We start from the raw sequence: 12,799 nt of genomic DNA on the forward strand, positions 1-12,799 counted from the left end.
GTGGGGTTTTCTCCGGTTTCCTCCAACACTCCAAAGACATACATGTTTGTAGGTTAATTAGCTTGGTATAATTGTAAATTGTCCCCAGTGTGTGTAGGTTGGTGTAAGTGTGTGGGGATCGCTGGTCAGAGCGGACTCGTTGGGTATTTAAATGATGACTGGTAAATTGGCTGCCCCCATTTCCTACATTCAGACTTGGGCTAATATATGACAACACATGGGCCATGCAATGGTCAGGCTATGATGACTTCCAATAAAGAGCCTGACCCATTCCCCTTGGCATTCAATTATATTGTTCTTTCCCTTGGTTCCCACATAATCAATGTAGTAGGGGTCACCTTGAGCCAGCCACGAAAGTCTTTCTTTACAAGAGTAGATCTATATTTTTATTTTTAATATTTTTAAACTATATTTTTATTTTTTAAAAAGGCACACAGTGCTGGAGTAACTCACTAAGGGGGGACAAGGGGAATTGAAGGCTGGGGCTGCCGCGTACCATCACAAGCAGCAGCAGGCCTGGTTCGCCGTTGCGAGCACAAGTTAAGACTGTTTGATTAACTTTCTATAATTTTGTCGGCACCAGAAACTTGGTGACTTTTTGTGTACTGCCAAGGTGAGGGCTGCTGTACGATTTTACCTAGTTAGTTGTATGCAAAACAAAGAATTTCACTGTACCTAGGTTCATGTGACAATAAAGTATCAATGAATCATTGAGGCTGGGCTGCATCTCTGACGAACGTGGCTAGGTTTCTATTAAGTTTAATTACTTTGAGTTCCTCACTTGCTGTAAGTCTGGTTTTATATTATTTCTGGGAGATTTGCTCTGCGCCTTCCATGAACTTCACCGCTCTCTCTGCATTGCCTTGATCGGTGTCCTGCTCATCCAAATGTTGATCATTTACCTCATGGGGCTCGTCATGTCTGCAGAGGTTGTGCATAAATAAGTATAATTGGGGGGTATTCCTGTCTTCTTCTTGCGTATGGCGTGCACAGCCTCAAGTTGCAGGTCAACTTGGTCTATTTGATCTTTTGTTTGTGAGCGTTGGATTGATTGCATTAGTCGAAATAGGGTGGACCACGTGAAGGTTGTAATCTCCCATCCCAGTATTCCTGTCATAGAGTCATATAGCACAGAAACAGGACCTTCGGCCCAACGTCCATGCCGACCAAGATCTCTGATCTAAACTCGTCCCACCTGCCTGCATTTGGCCCATTTGCCTCTAAGCCTTCCCTATCCATGTATCTATGTATCCTGTCGCTGGCAGTAATCATAATTCTACTTAGAATTCTTGTCTCGATTACTTCCCTTTAACGTGAGCTGAACCAACAAGTTTCTTTGTATTTGCATTCATTTATCCACTTATTCCTGGTCTGTGGCCAGAAAAGCTTGAAGAAGGGTCCCGTCCCAAAAGGGCACCTGTCCATTCCCTCCACAGATGCTGCCTGACCCGCTGAGTTCCTCCAACGCTTTTTTTTTTTGCTCAATGCCCATTACATTGTTAGCGACTGCAGAACAACAACACAATTAGTCTGAAGATGGGTCTCGACCCGAAACGTCACCCATTCCTTCTCTCCAGAGATGTTGCCTGACCCGCTGAGTTGCTCCAGCATTTTGTGTCTACCTTATATACATGTTCCTCACAGTCTGCAACCTTATAAATTCATTACATTACATTTGCAAATCTTGCAGTGTATGTGTGCCATCACTAGAGGGAGCAACCTCCATGTTGGTGACTAACCTGCCATTACACTTTGGGACAGAACAGCATCCATCTTTGTGTCCTTGCATGCGTAGCCAATAGGCTGTTCTGTTATTAATGGGGCTATTGATCTCTAAAACATGAAGCATTGGAACTGTGCTGAAACACAGAGAGTATCGCAGATAGTGGAGATTACACGAAATGTTGCATTAGCATTCTTGAATTTGAATGTCATTTGCAATGGAAATATTCCCAGAACTGGCAAAGATGTAATACGCCAGTTCTTGTTTCAGGTCAAAACCCTGTGGCAAAATGGCAAGAGTTCTGACAAAGAGTCTTTGACCTGAAATGTTAACTGTTTCCACACCCCCCCCCTCCCCCTCCCCCCCTTCCGATACAGTTTGATGTCATTGAGTCAGAGTCTTATAGTGTGGAAACAGGCCCTTCAGCTCAACTTGCCTACACCAGCCAACATGTCCCACCTGCCTGCATTTGGCCCATATCCCTCTAAACCTGTCCTATCCTGTCCTATTACCTGTTTTTATTTTAGATTTTCAGCATCTGCTGTTATTGGGATTTTTCACAAAGGTGTGGTACAACTTCCTCGTTGAGATAACAGGGAGAATAACAGGGAAGATCGCTTAATGTTTCTTCCCTCATGATGCCTATAACATCCAATACATTTATTTGTGAGCTGCAAATATATATCTGGGACTGATTATTCTGGTAAATGCTGGGAGTGAATAAAAATCTTGCTCTGATTATCAAAATTATTGTTGATCTCTGCATTGGCATCAGAACTTGCCATATGGTAGAAATATGCCGAGCTGGTCAATCCAGCATCTATAGAGAGAGCAGCAAAACAGAGTCAATGCTTCTGGTTAATAAGTTTTCATCAGAACTAGGGAAAGTTAGAAATCAATACACATTTTTAGTAGGACATAAAGTTCTGGAGTAAAACAGCAAGTCAGGCAACATCTCAGTAGAACATGCACAGGTGACATTTCAGGTCTTTTAGACATTAGAGAAACAGTGCAGAAACAGGCCCTTCAGTCCACGCTGACCAGTGATCACCCCATACATTAACGCTATCCTACAGACTAGGGACAATTTATAATTTTACCGAAGCCAATTAACCTACAAACCTGTACATTTTTGGAGTGTTGGGGGAAACTGGAACACCCGGAGAAAACCCACGCCGTCACAAGGAGAACGTACAAACTCCGCGCAGGCAGCACCTGTAATCAGGATTGAACCCGGGTCTCTGATGCTGTAAGGCAGCAGCTCTACCGCTGTGCCACTGTGCTGTCTTAAAGGTCGGGAGCCTTCTTCAGACGTAGAAATAGGCTGCCTATCCATATCCTCCTGCGCCTGATCCACTGAAGTACTCCAGCACTTTGCACTCTTCGCAAGATTCCAGCATCTGTAGTTCCTTATGTCTACACATTTTTAGTTGTAGAAAGCAATTTTGATTCCTGCACTGTAAGCAGCTGAGGAATCTCTTGCATGTATGTACAAGTATATACTGTACATATAAAAAGCACACGCTCACACACACACAGACACACACACATACACACACACATACACACACATATATATATATATACACACAAACAGACAAATAAATAAACAATAATAGTGCAAAGTAAACATCAGTGCCTCCAAGTCTACATGGCGACTCTTGTAGATCCCTTCGTTGGTGGGGAGGTTAGTACCCGTGATGGACTGGGCAGTGCTCAGCACTTTATGCAAACTTCTTCATTCCTGGGCATTCGAGTTGTCAAACCAGGCCGTGATGCAACCAGTCTACATGCTCTCTACTATACACCCATAGAAGTTCAAGAGTATTGACATACCGAATCTCCTCAATCTTCTTAGGAAGTAAAAGCTTTCTTAATGATTGCATCAATGTGCTGGATCCAGAACAGATCTTCAGACGTTTGCACGCCCAGGAATTAAGTTTATGACTCTCTCCCCTACTGTCCCAGTGACAAAGATAGGTTTGTGGATCCTCGTTCTTGTTTGTTAGTTTTCTATATGATTCTTGGAGTGAATGAATGCTCTGTAGGGTCTTTGTGTCAATATTCATAGATTATGATATCTCTTGGGTGTCTTAATGTTTTATGAAATATCAAGCAATTTTAGGACCGAGATGAGAAAAAAACATTTTTCACACAGCGAGTGGTGAATCTGTGGAATTCTCTGCCACAGAAGGTAGTTGAGGCCAGTTCATTGACTATATTTAAGAGGGAGTTAGATGTGGCCCTTGTGGCTAAAGGGATCAGGGGGTATGGAGAGAAGGCAGGTTAGGATACTGAGTTGGATGATCATATTGAATGGCGGTGCAGGCTCGAAGGGCAGAATGGCCTACTCCTGCACCTATTTTCAATGTTTCTATGTTTCTAATAGGAATATTCTGCAGTATCGGTGGGAATTATGGGATACTGTTAAGTATGTAAATCCTTATAATATCTATTACAAATCTTATGGGATATTTTGTTAATATCTTATGATCTCATTGAGACAATATTGATCATTTTGGGGGTTTCTGAGATTTTGTTAATATTTTATGGAATTGTTGGAAGTATGTTAATACTTCACAGGCATTCTGGGACTGTGTTCCTGGGTCTGTAGAATTATATTTTGTGCAATTACCTGCTGTGCATTAATATTAAGGATTCATGAAATCTCTGGAAGTTTATGAACATCTCATGGTTTTGCTGAGAGCTTGTTACTACTTCATGAAGTCTCCAGGAATCCATTAATATTCGGTTGAATTGAAAGATACAGCATGGAAACAGGCCCTTTGGCCAGTGATTCCACGCTGATCATCGATCACCCATTCACACTAGTTTTATGTTATCCTATTTTTGCTTCCACTCACCACACAACGGGGGCAAAACCTACGATCTGACCCGAAACGCCCCCCATTCTTCCTAACCAGCGATGCTGCCTGTCCCGCAGAGTTACTCCAGCATTTTGTGTCTATCTTCAGTGTAAACCAGCGTCTGCAGTTCCTTCCTACACATGTCTTTGTGATGTGGGAGGATTATTACTGGGCACGCAGAGAAAACCCATGCAATCACAGGGGGGAAAGTGCAAACTCCACACAGACAGCCCAGAGGTCAGGATCAAAACTGCATCTCTGGCGCTGTAAGGCAGCAGCTCTACCAGCTGTGCCTTCGCGCCACCCACTTTATGAGTTCTCTGGGAGATGCTTAATGTTTAAACGGCTCTCTTGAAGTATTTAAATCTATCTAATGGAATTGCTGGTTGTGTGATAATATAGATATAGATAGATATGCCATTTATTGTCACTATACATGTACAATGAAATTAAAAGCTGCTCGTACTCAGTGCATACATATAATTTAGTACAAAAAACAAGAAACAGAAAACAAAAACAGAAGGGAGAAGGGGGGGGGGGATAGGTGCACAATTCTGCGGCGCTATATACATATATACAGATGGAAGTCCGGGTGTTGGGCTGTGAAGTCAGTGCATGTGTGAATTAAGAGTAGTTATAATTTTCGGAAAACAACTATTCCTGAGTCTATTTGTCCTGGATTTGATGCACCTATAGCGCCTTCCAGAGGGCAGCAGGTCGAACAGTCCAAACGCAGGATGGGAGCTGTCCTTGATGATATTCTTTGCCCTGCTAAGGCAGCGGGAGGTGTAAATATCCATCAGGGAGGGGAGAGGGCAGCCAATGATCTTCTGTGCTGTCCTAGTTACCCTCTGAAGCCTCTCCCTGTCTGCCATGGTGCAGCTGCCATACCATGCTGTAATGCAGTATGTCAGCAGGCTCTCGATATGTAGGATTATGTGGGCCTATCATGTCATAGAGTTGTACAATACAAAAATTGGGCACACTAATCCCATTGGGTCTGTATGTTTCTGTAATTTACCTATTCAAATGCCCATCCAAATGTCTCCTAAATATATTGATTGTATCTGACTCCATTATGTCCTCTGGAAGTGAGTTCCAGGTATCAACAACTCTCTGTGTACAAATAATAATTTCCTTCAATCCCTTTAAAACTTCTTCCTCTCACCTTAAACCCAATGTCCTCTTACTTTTGATACTACTACCATGGGGAAAACATTCTATCGACTCGATCCATGTCTCGTATAATTTTATATACCTCTATCAGGTCACCCCTCAGCTCCTTTGCTCCAGAGAGATCAAACCCACCCAATACAAACTTTCCCCGTGAATATTCCTTCAATCCAGGCAGCGTCCTGGGGAACCTTCTCTGTCTCGTATCCAGTGGAAACACATCCTTCCTGTAGTATGGTGACCACAACTGTACATTATACGTAAAATGAGGTCTCAGTGATGTTTGGTAAAGTTGTGACATAACATTCCAACTTTTCTCTTTTGTGCCCCAATCAATGAAGGCAATCTTGTTTACGTCTTGTTCATCATCCTATCTACTTGTGTTGCCATTTACACTGAACTATTGATTTGGACCCCATGATCCCTCTGATCGTACCAGTCCTTAGCATCCTGCCATTTACTGTATATGCCCTATCCTATTTGACTGCAATTGCATATCAGGCATTAGTCTCAGTGGTGGTGAAGCCTCGTGGCGGAGGAGCCTCGGCAGCGGTTGGCCTCGGCGGCAGCGGTGAGGCCTCGGCAGCAGCAGTGAAACCTCGCGGGTCAACATGCGGTCGATGAGAACGTGGGGGAACTGCCGTGAAGGCGGGAGGGGAAGAACAGTGGAGACCTGGCGTAGGGGGGGAGGGGGGGTGGGGGGGAGAACAAAGGAGAGGTTGGCGTATTTTGTAACTTTTTCAGCACCGTAGGTGGCTGCGATTTGCATACCTAGGGTGTGCAAGCAAATAATTTCACGGTGCCTTGTCACATGTAACAATTAAGTATTCCATTCCATTCCATTATATTCTATCTGTCAACACTCAGACCAACTTTCCATCTGATTTATATCCTGGTGTAGCCAAAGACAATATTCATCACTAACCAAAATATTAGGGTGGCACAGCGGTAGAGTTGCTGCCTTACAGCACTTGCAGCGCTGGAAACCCGTGATCGATCCCGACTATGGGCGCTGTCTGTACCGATTTTGTAAGTTTTCCCCGTGACCAGCGTGGGTTTTCGCCGAGCTCTCCTCCCACGCTCCAAAGGCGTACAGGTTTGTAGGTTAATTGGCTTGATATGTGTAAATTGTCCCCTCGTGAGTGTAGTGTTAATGTGCGGGGATCGCTGGTCGGTGCAGACTTGGTGGGCTGAAGGGCCTGCTTCCGTGCTGTATCTCTAAACCACCAATTTTCATGCCATCTGCAAAGTACATTCCTCCAACGTTCAAATCCAAGTTATTAATGTATGTTATAAACAATAAGGGTCCCAACAGCAACCTCTATCCTATAGCATAAATCTGATAAGTAAATCAAACTTCCACCACCCATCACCAATTTGGGATCTAATTAACCATCTCACCTTGTGCCTGAACCTGCTTGGTATATTTTCATTCCAGACCGTGGTGAATCTGTGCAATTCATTGCCACAGAAGGCTGTAGAGGCCATTAATGGATATATTTAAGTCAGAGATAGATAGATTCTTGATTAGTACGGGTGTCAGGGGTTATGGGGAGAAGGCAGGAGAATGGAGTTGGGCGGGAAATATAGATCAGCCATGATTGAATGGCGGAGTAGACTTGATGGGCTGAATGGCATCATTCTCCTGCTATAACATGAACTTATTTACTTGGAGTATCTTCATATTCTTTGAGTTTGTTGAGAGTGTCAATATTTTATGTCATCACTTCATAGCTTACAGAGTGGCTGTGAATGTGTTAATATCTCATGGGATCTCTGGCATTTCATTAATATTTTTATGAACCTCTTGGAGCTCATTATGAAGTTGCTGGGATTTTTTTGAACATTTAAGTAATTTCTGAGAGTACATGAATAAATATCTTATAGATAGTATGCATATGTAATAGAAATTGGATTTTTTTTAAAATTATAATCAGTGGGAATCTGTTGACATCTTGTGGTATTTTGTTTAATCTCTGAGTTTATGCAGATTTTTAAATAGTTTATGGGACTTTAAGGAATTTGATAAAATGTTTTAGAGGCCAATTATCTACAGACCCGCCTGTCTTTGGGATGTGGGAAGAAACCCATGCGGTAGCAGGGAGAACATGCAAACTCCACACAAACTGCATCCGTGATCAGAATTGAACCCAGGTCACTGGTGCTACGAGGTAATAGCCCCACCAGCTGTGCCTCTGTGTTACCCGAAATGATTCCTGATGATTTCCTGTAGCAAATGTGAGCCCATTCATTCAGAAAGAAGGGAGAGAATAAAGGTAAACGCAGCTGGGAAACACTGGAATCTCCAATAAGAGTGCCAGGACACCAAACGTCATAGTTCTAGGGCACAGAAATTGGCCCTTCAGCCCAACTTGATACTTTACCAGATATCTGGATGGTGCCAATACTTAGTGGGATCTTTGAGAGTGCCTTTAATAATTCTGCATATGTTGGGATGTTGGTGAAATTTTATGAGCTCAATGGGAAGTGTGCCATGTTTTATGGAATCTCTAGGAGTTAGTTAATTATGTTCTTTGAGGGAGTGTGTAAATATTTTGTAGACTCACTGGGATCTTGTTAATATTTAATGCAGTAGCTCGGAATGTGATAATACTTTATAGGGTGTCTGGCAGTGTGTTAATATTTTAAGGAGTTGTACGAAGTGTGTTTACATTTTATGGGATTACGGAGATAGAGTTAATATTTTACAGGTTCTCTGGGAGTGTGTAAATATTTTATGGGATGTCTGGAAATGTGTTAATATTTTATGGAGCCATGTGAGTGTGTTCGTATTTTATGGGATCTTTGGAACGTACTAATATTTTATGAGCATATTGCAAGTGTTACTGCTTCTTGGAATTCCTGAGAGAGCAATAATATTTTTACAGTATCTCTTGGAGATCTTTCATTTTTTTGGGGGGATGTATATATATTTTTTGTCGAATATCTGGGAATCTGTGAACATTTTTTTAGAATTTCTGCCAAATCTTTGTGAATTCATTTTTATGGGTTCTTTGAATGTGTTTTGATTTTGCAGAATCTCCGTGAATTTGTTAATATTTTATTTTGTTAATGCGACGAGGGTAATATTTAGTGCGATATCTGCAAGTGTATTAATATTTTATGGAGTTTAGATTTTGTGCAATAATTGGCCGTTTGTTTAATGTTTTATTGGAATACTGAGAGTGCGTTAATATTTTACAGCATCTTACGGGAGAGAGTGCGTTAAAATTTAATGATCATTTGAAGTGTGTTCAGAGTTTATGGAATCTCTGGAAGTGTGTTAATAATTTACAGGTTTTCTGGATATAAAGTAATATATTATGGGATGCCTGGGCATGTGTTAATAGGTGATGGAATGACTGGGAGCGTATTAATATTTTATCAGACCTCTGGAAAGTTGTTAATAAACCATGGATTAATTATAATGTTTTACATCAATTATTGTATAGGTTCTGTATGGGATGGGACCTCTGTGAGTGTTAGTGACTGTGTTGATATTTCAGGGGTTGTCAGAGTCTGTTAATACATTGTGGGATCTGTTGAGATGAGTTATGGAACCCTTGGGAGTTTATTTTTATTTTATGGAATCGCAGGGAGTCTGTTAATATTTTACAAGCTGCCTGATATATTGCGTTATTATTTATGTGAAATTGGGATCTGTTCAATATGTTGCAGCTTTCTGAGAATGTGCTAGTATTCTGTGGGGGAACCATGAGTGTGCTGATATTTAACACGATTTCCGTGGGATTTATGCATTGCTGGTAGTATATTATTTTATGGCCACTCTGGGAGCGTGTTAATATTATATGGGATCCAAGGGGTTATATTAAGTTTTAGGTGACTGGAAATGTGCTAATATTTGATGGAATCTCAGGGTATGTGATAATTTTCCATGGGCACCCTAGATACTTTGGTATTTTATAGTGTCTCTTAAAGTGTGTTTTTAATTGCATGGAGTCACTTGGAACACGGTAATATTCTGAGCCCCCTGGGGATGCGTTAATATTGCCTGGAATAAGTAGAAGTGTACTGATATTATAAGCCATCATTTGAAGTGTGTTGGTAGACACAGAATGCTGGAATAACTCAGCGGGACAGGCAGCATCTCTGGAGAGAACAAATGGGTGACGTTTCGGGTCGAGACCCTTCTTCAGACACATTTGAAGTGTGTTAATATTTTATGAAATCACTGGGATTGCTTTATGGATTCCTTGAGACATTCAATATGTAATAGAACTGCCAGGATTTTATTATGAATTCTGTGGGATTTCTTTACAATATTTTATGGCACCACAGGGATCGCTAATGTTCTACGGGTTTTCTGAGTGCGTTAGGTGGCTGGAGTGTCAGGCAGTGTTAAACATTTATGGATTCCCCGGGAGTGCATTAATATTTTATGGACAGTCACACAGAACATTGGAGTTTATTAATCTTTCAGGGAATCTGTAGAAATGTGTTAATATTTTATGGGATAATGTTAATATATCATGGAATAATTGGAAACGTGTTTATATTCTATGGGTTCTGCAAGAGTGTAATATTTTGTGGGTATTTGGCAGTGTGTTAATATTTTACAGGCCTTCTGAGGCTTAGTAATTTGCAAAATTCCTGGCTTCTTATTTTACGGGCTCCTGGGAGTGTTAAGAATACTCTAGGACTACGTTTTCTGGAGTTGCTGGAATGTTGTATATTGACTCTCTTGGAAGTTATTAAATACTAACAAACACAAGATTTCAAAATATTAATCTAATCACTAAACTAGGAGCATATTCATATTTATCAGGCTGTGTTAATATTTTATGAGCTATCTGGGTGTTCGGGAATCATTTCCTAAATCTGGGAGTCTGCTAATATTTATGGAGACAATGGGAGTAGATTAACCTTTTATAAAATGACTGGATAACTTAATATTTGAAGAGATTATGGTTGGTGTGGTTAATATTTTATGGGATCTCAATGGGGAATGGACAATATTTTAGTGCAACAAGTAGTTTAATTTACGGAATCCTGGGAAGGCATTTAATATTTGATGGGGTTGCTCAGTGTGCTAACATTTCAAGATGTGAAATTGTAATGTCGTACTGGTTTCCAGTGGGTTGACCTTTTTTTGTCCAGGGTGAGGTGGGGTGGGGGTGCAAGACAGGGAAAAATAATAGTAAAATAAGGGTGCTCTACAAAATAGCCTCTCCATTGGTACTAGGATTACTGAATATCTGGAGAATTTAAGTTTAGTTTAGAGATACAGCGCAGAAACAGGCCCTTCGGCCCACCTACGCCAACTAGCAATCCCCGCACACTTACACTATCCTACGCACACTATGGACAATTTTACCAAGCCAATTAACCTACAATTTCTGCTAAGCAATTATTTTAATTTTGGGTGGGGGAGAAAATGGCCCGATGAGAAAAGGCCTAATGTGTAGGAGGGAACTGCAGATGCTGGTTTAAACCGAAGATAACACACAAAATGTTGGAGTAATTCAGCAGGACGGGCAGCGTCTCTGGAGAGAAGGAATGGGTGATGCTTTGGGTCAAGACCTTTCTTCAGACCTAATGTTCCTAAATTGAGTTTGCCCCCTTTCTCAACTCTACAACAGTGATATTACCCGTTGCAATTAATCGCCATCAATTTGCCGTTAGCTGTTCCTCCCTCGCATTGCATTCACCCCGTCATACCTGGTGCATGCAACCATGCCCATTTAATAATTGACAATATGTCTGTAAATGTATTTTTATTATGTATAAAATTTACATTTCCATAAACTTTTATAAAAAGTTTTTTTTTTAAAAAAGGTCAGAAGAAATACATTGTTGCAGGAACATTTCTCCCCACAAATATACAAAAGATAACTCTAGTATAGAGTTCGCAAAAGTCGGAGAGTTTCGCCCGCTCCTCCACGGATCAGTGAAGCAGCATCTACTTGGAAGCCGTACTCCCAAGATTTGTGCATTTCCACTAGAATGGACATAATCTCATCCCGGTAATGTACAAAATGTTCCCAAGGTTCCAACTGCGATAAGATCGGTTTGCAAAGGTAAAAGGCACTCTGCAATGCTGCATGGACAACCTGTGCAGCCAGAAGAGTCTTATGTACCTTTTTCTTTTAAATGGATTTGCCCAGAGGTTTAGGGTTGTAAAGCATTGGGACATCAGATGTGTCGACAAACTTTCCCCGTCTGAATATTTCTAGCTACAGGACAGCCAAAAAAAAAAAAATCTCAAGTCCACACTTAAAATTTAGGCCTTGTGCTGGAATGTGCTGCTGCTGCACTTTGAAAGGTGCAATTGGCGGCTCACTGTTTGGAGAACTCAAAATCAAGAGTTTGTGGTCAATTTTAAGACCTTGTATTTATTCTCTTCAATGCATCACATCTCTAATGTCAGGGCATAACCCAAATGATTTTGCCATCTTTCCTGACCATGTTTTAAGCTGTGATGGTTATTGGGTGTCCCCAGCTCCTGGATCCAACAAGTCTCCTGCCCCTGGCTACATGCATTGGGGTAAGTTGTTAACTCTTTGCACATGCAAACCACTCAGAGGTTCCACTCAAATAAAGAGTGGCCTTTCCAATAAAAGACAGGGGATGGTCACCCCAACATTAACCTCAGAATAGTGGCCTGACCAATAAGACAACAGCCCAGGAGTGGTCTCAAAAGAAAATTGACACATAATGCAGAGAACATATGCTGTGGATCATGATATTAAAAAATAGCCTTCATTGTAAACAGCAGTTACTGCAGCTGAAGATGCGACTGGTGCCACAGATGGCGGTGGGTAAAAACAGTAGTTTTGAATACTATATAAAAATGACTGGAATGTTCTTAATCAATTTAGAATTGGGAACACTGAAGCCTTTCTAGTGCTTAATTCTGCACAACAGGCATACATACATACTCCCAATTATTTTTGGTCACATCAAAAGATTTCACGACTAAAATAACATTATTCTGACAGTCCTTGACATTTGTTGCTCTTCCCCAAGTTCCAATCAACCAGCATCTCTCAAAGGTGAATCATGATTTCTCAAATTA

This window comes from Leucoraja erinacea, chromosome 26, assembly GCF_028641065.1.
Source record: "Leucoraja erinacea ecotype New England chromosome 26, Leri_hhj_1, whole genome shotgun sequence".
Classification (NCBI taxonomy): domain Eukaryota; kingdom Metazoa; phylum Chordata; class Chondrichthyes; order Rajiformes; family Rajidae; genus Leucoraja; species Leucoraja erinaceus.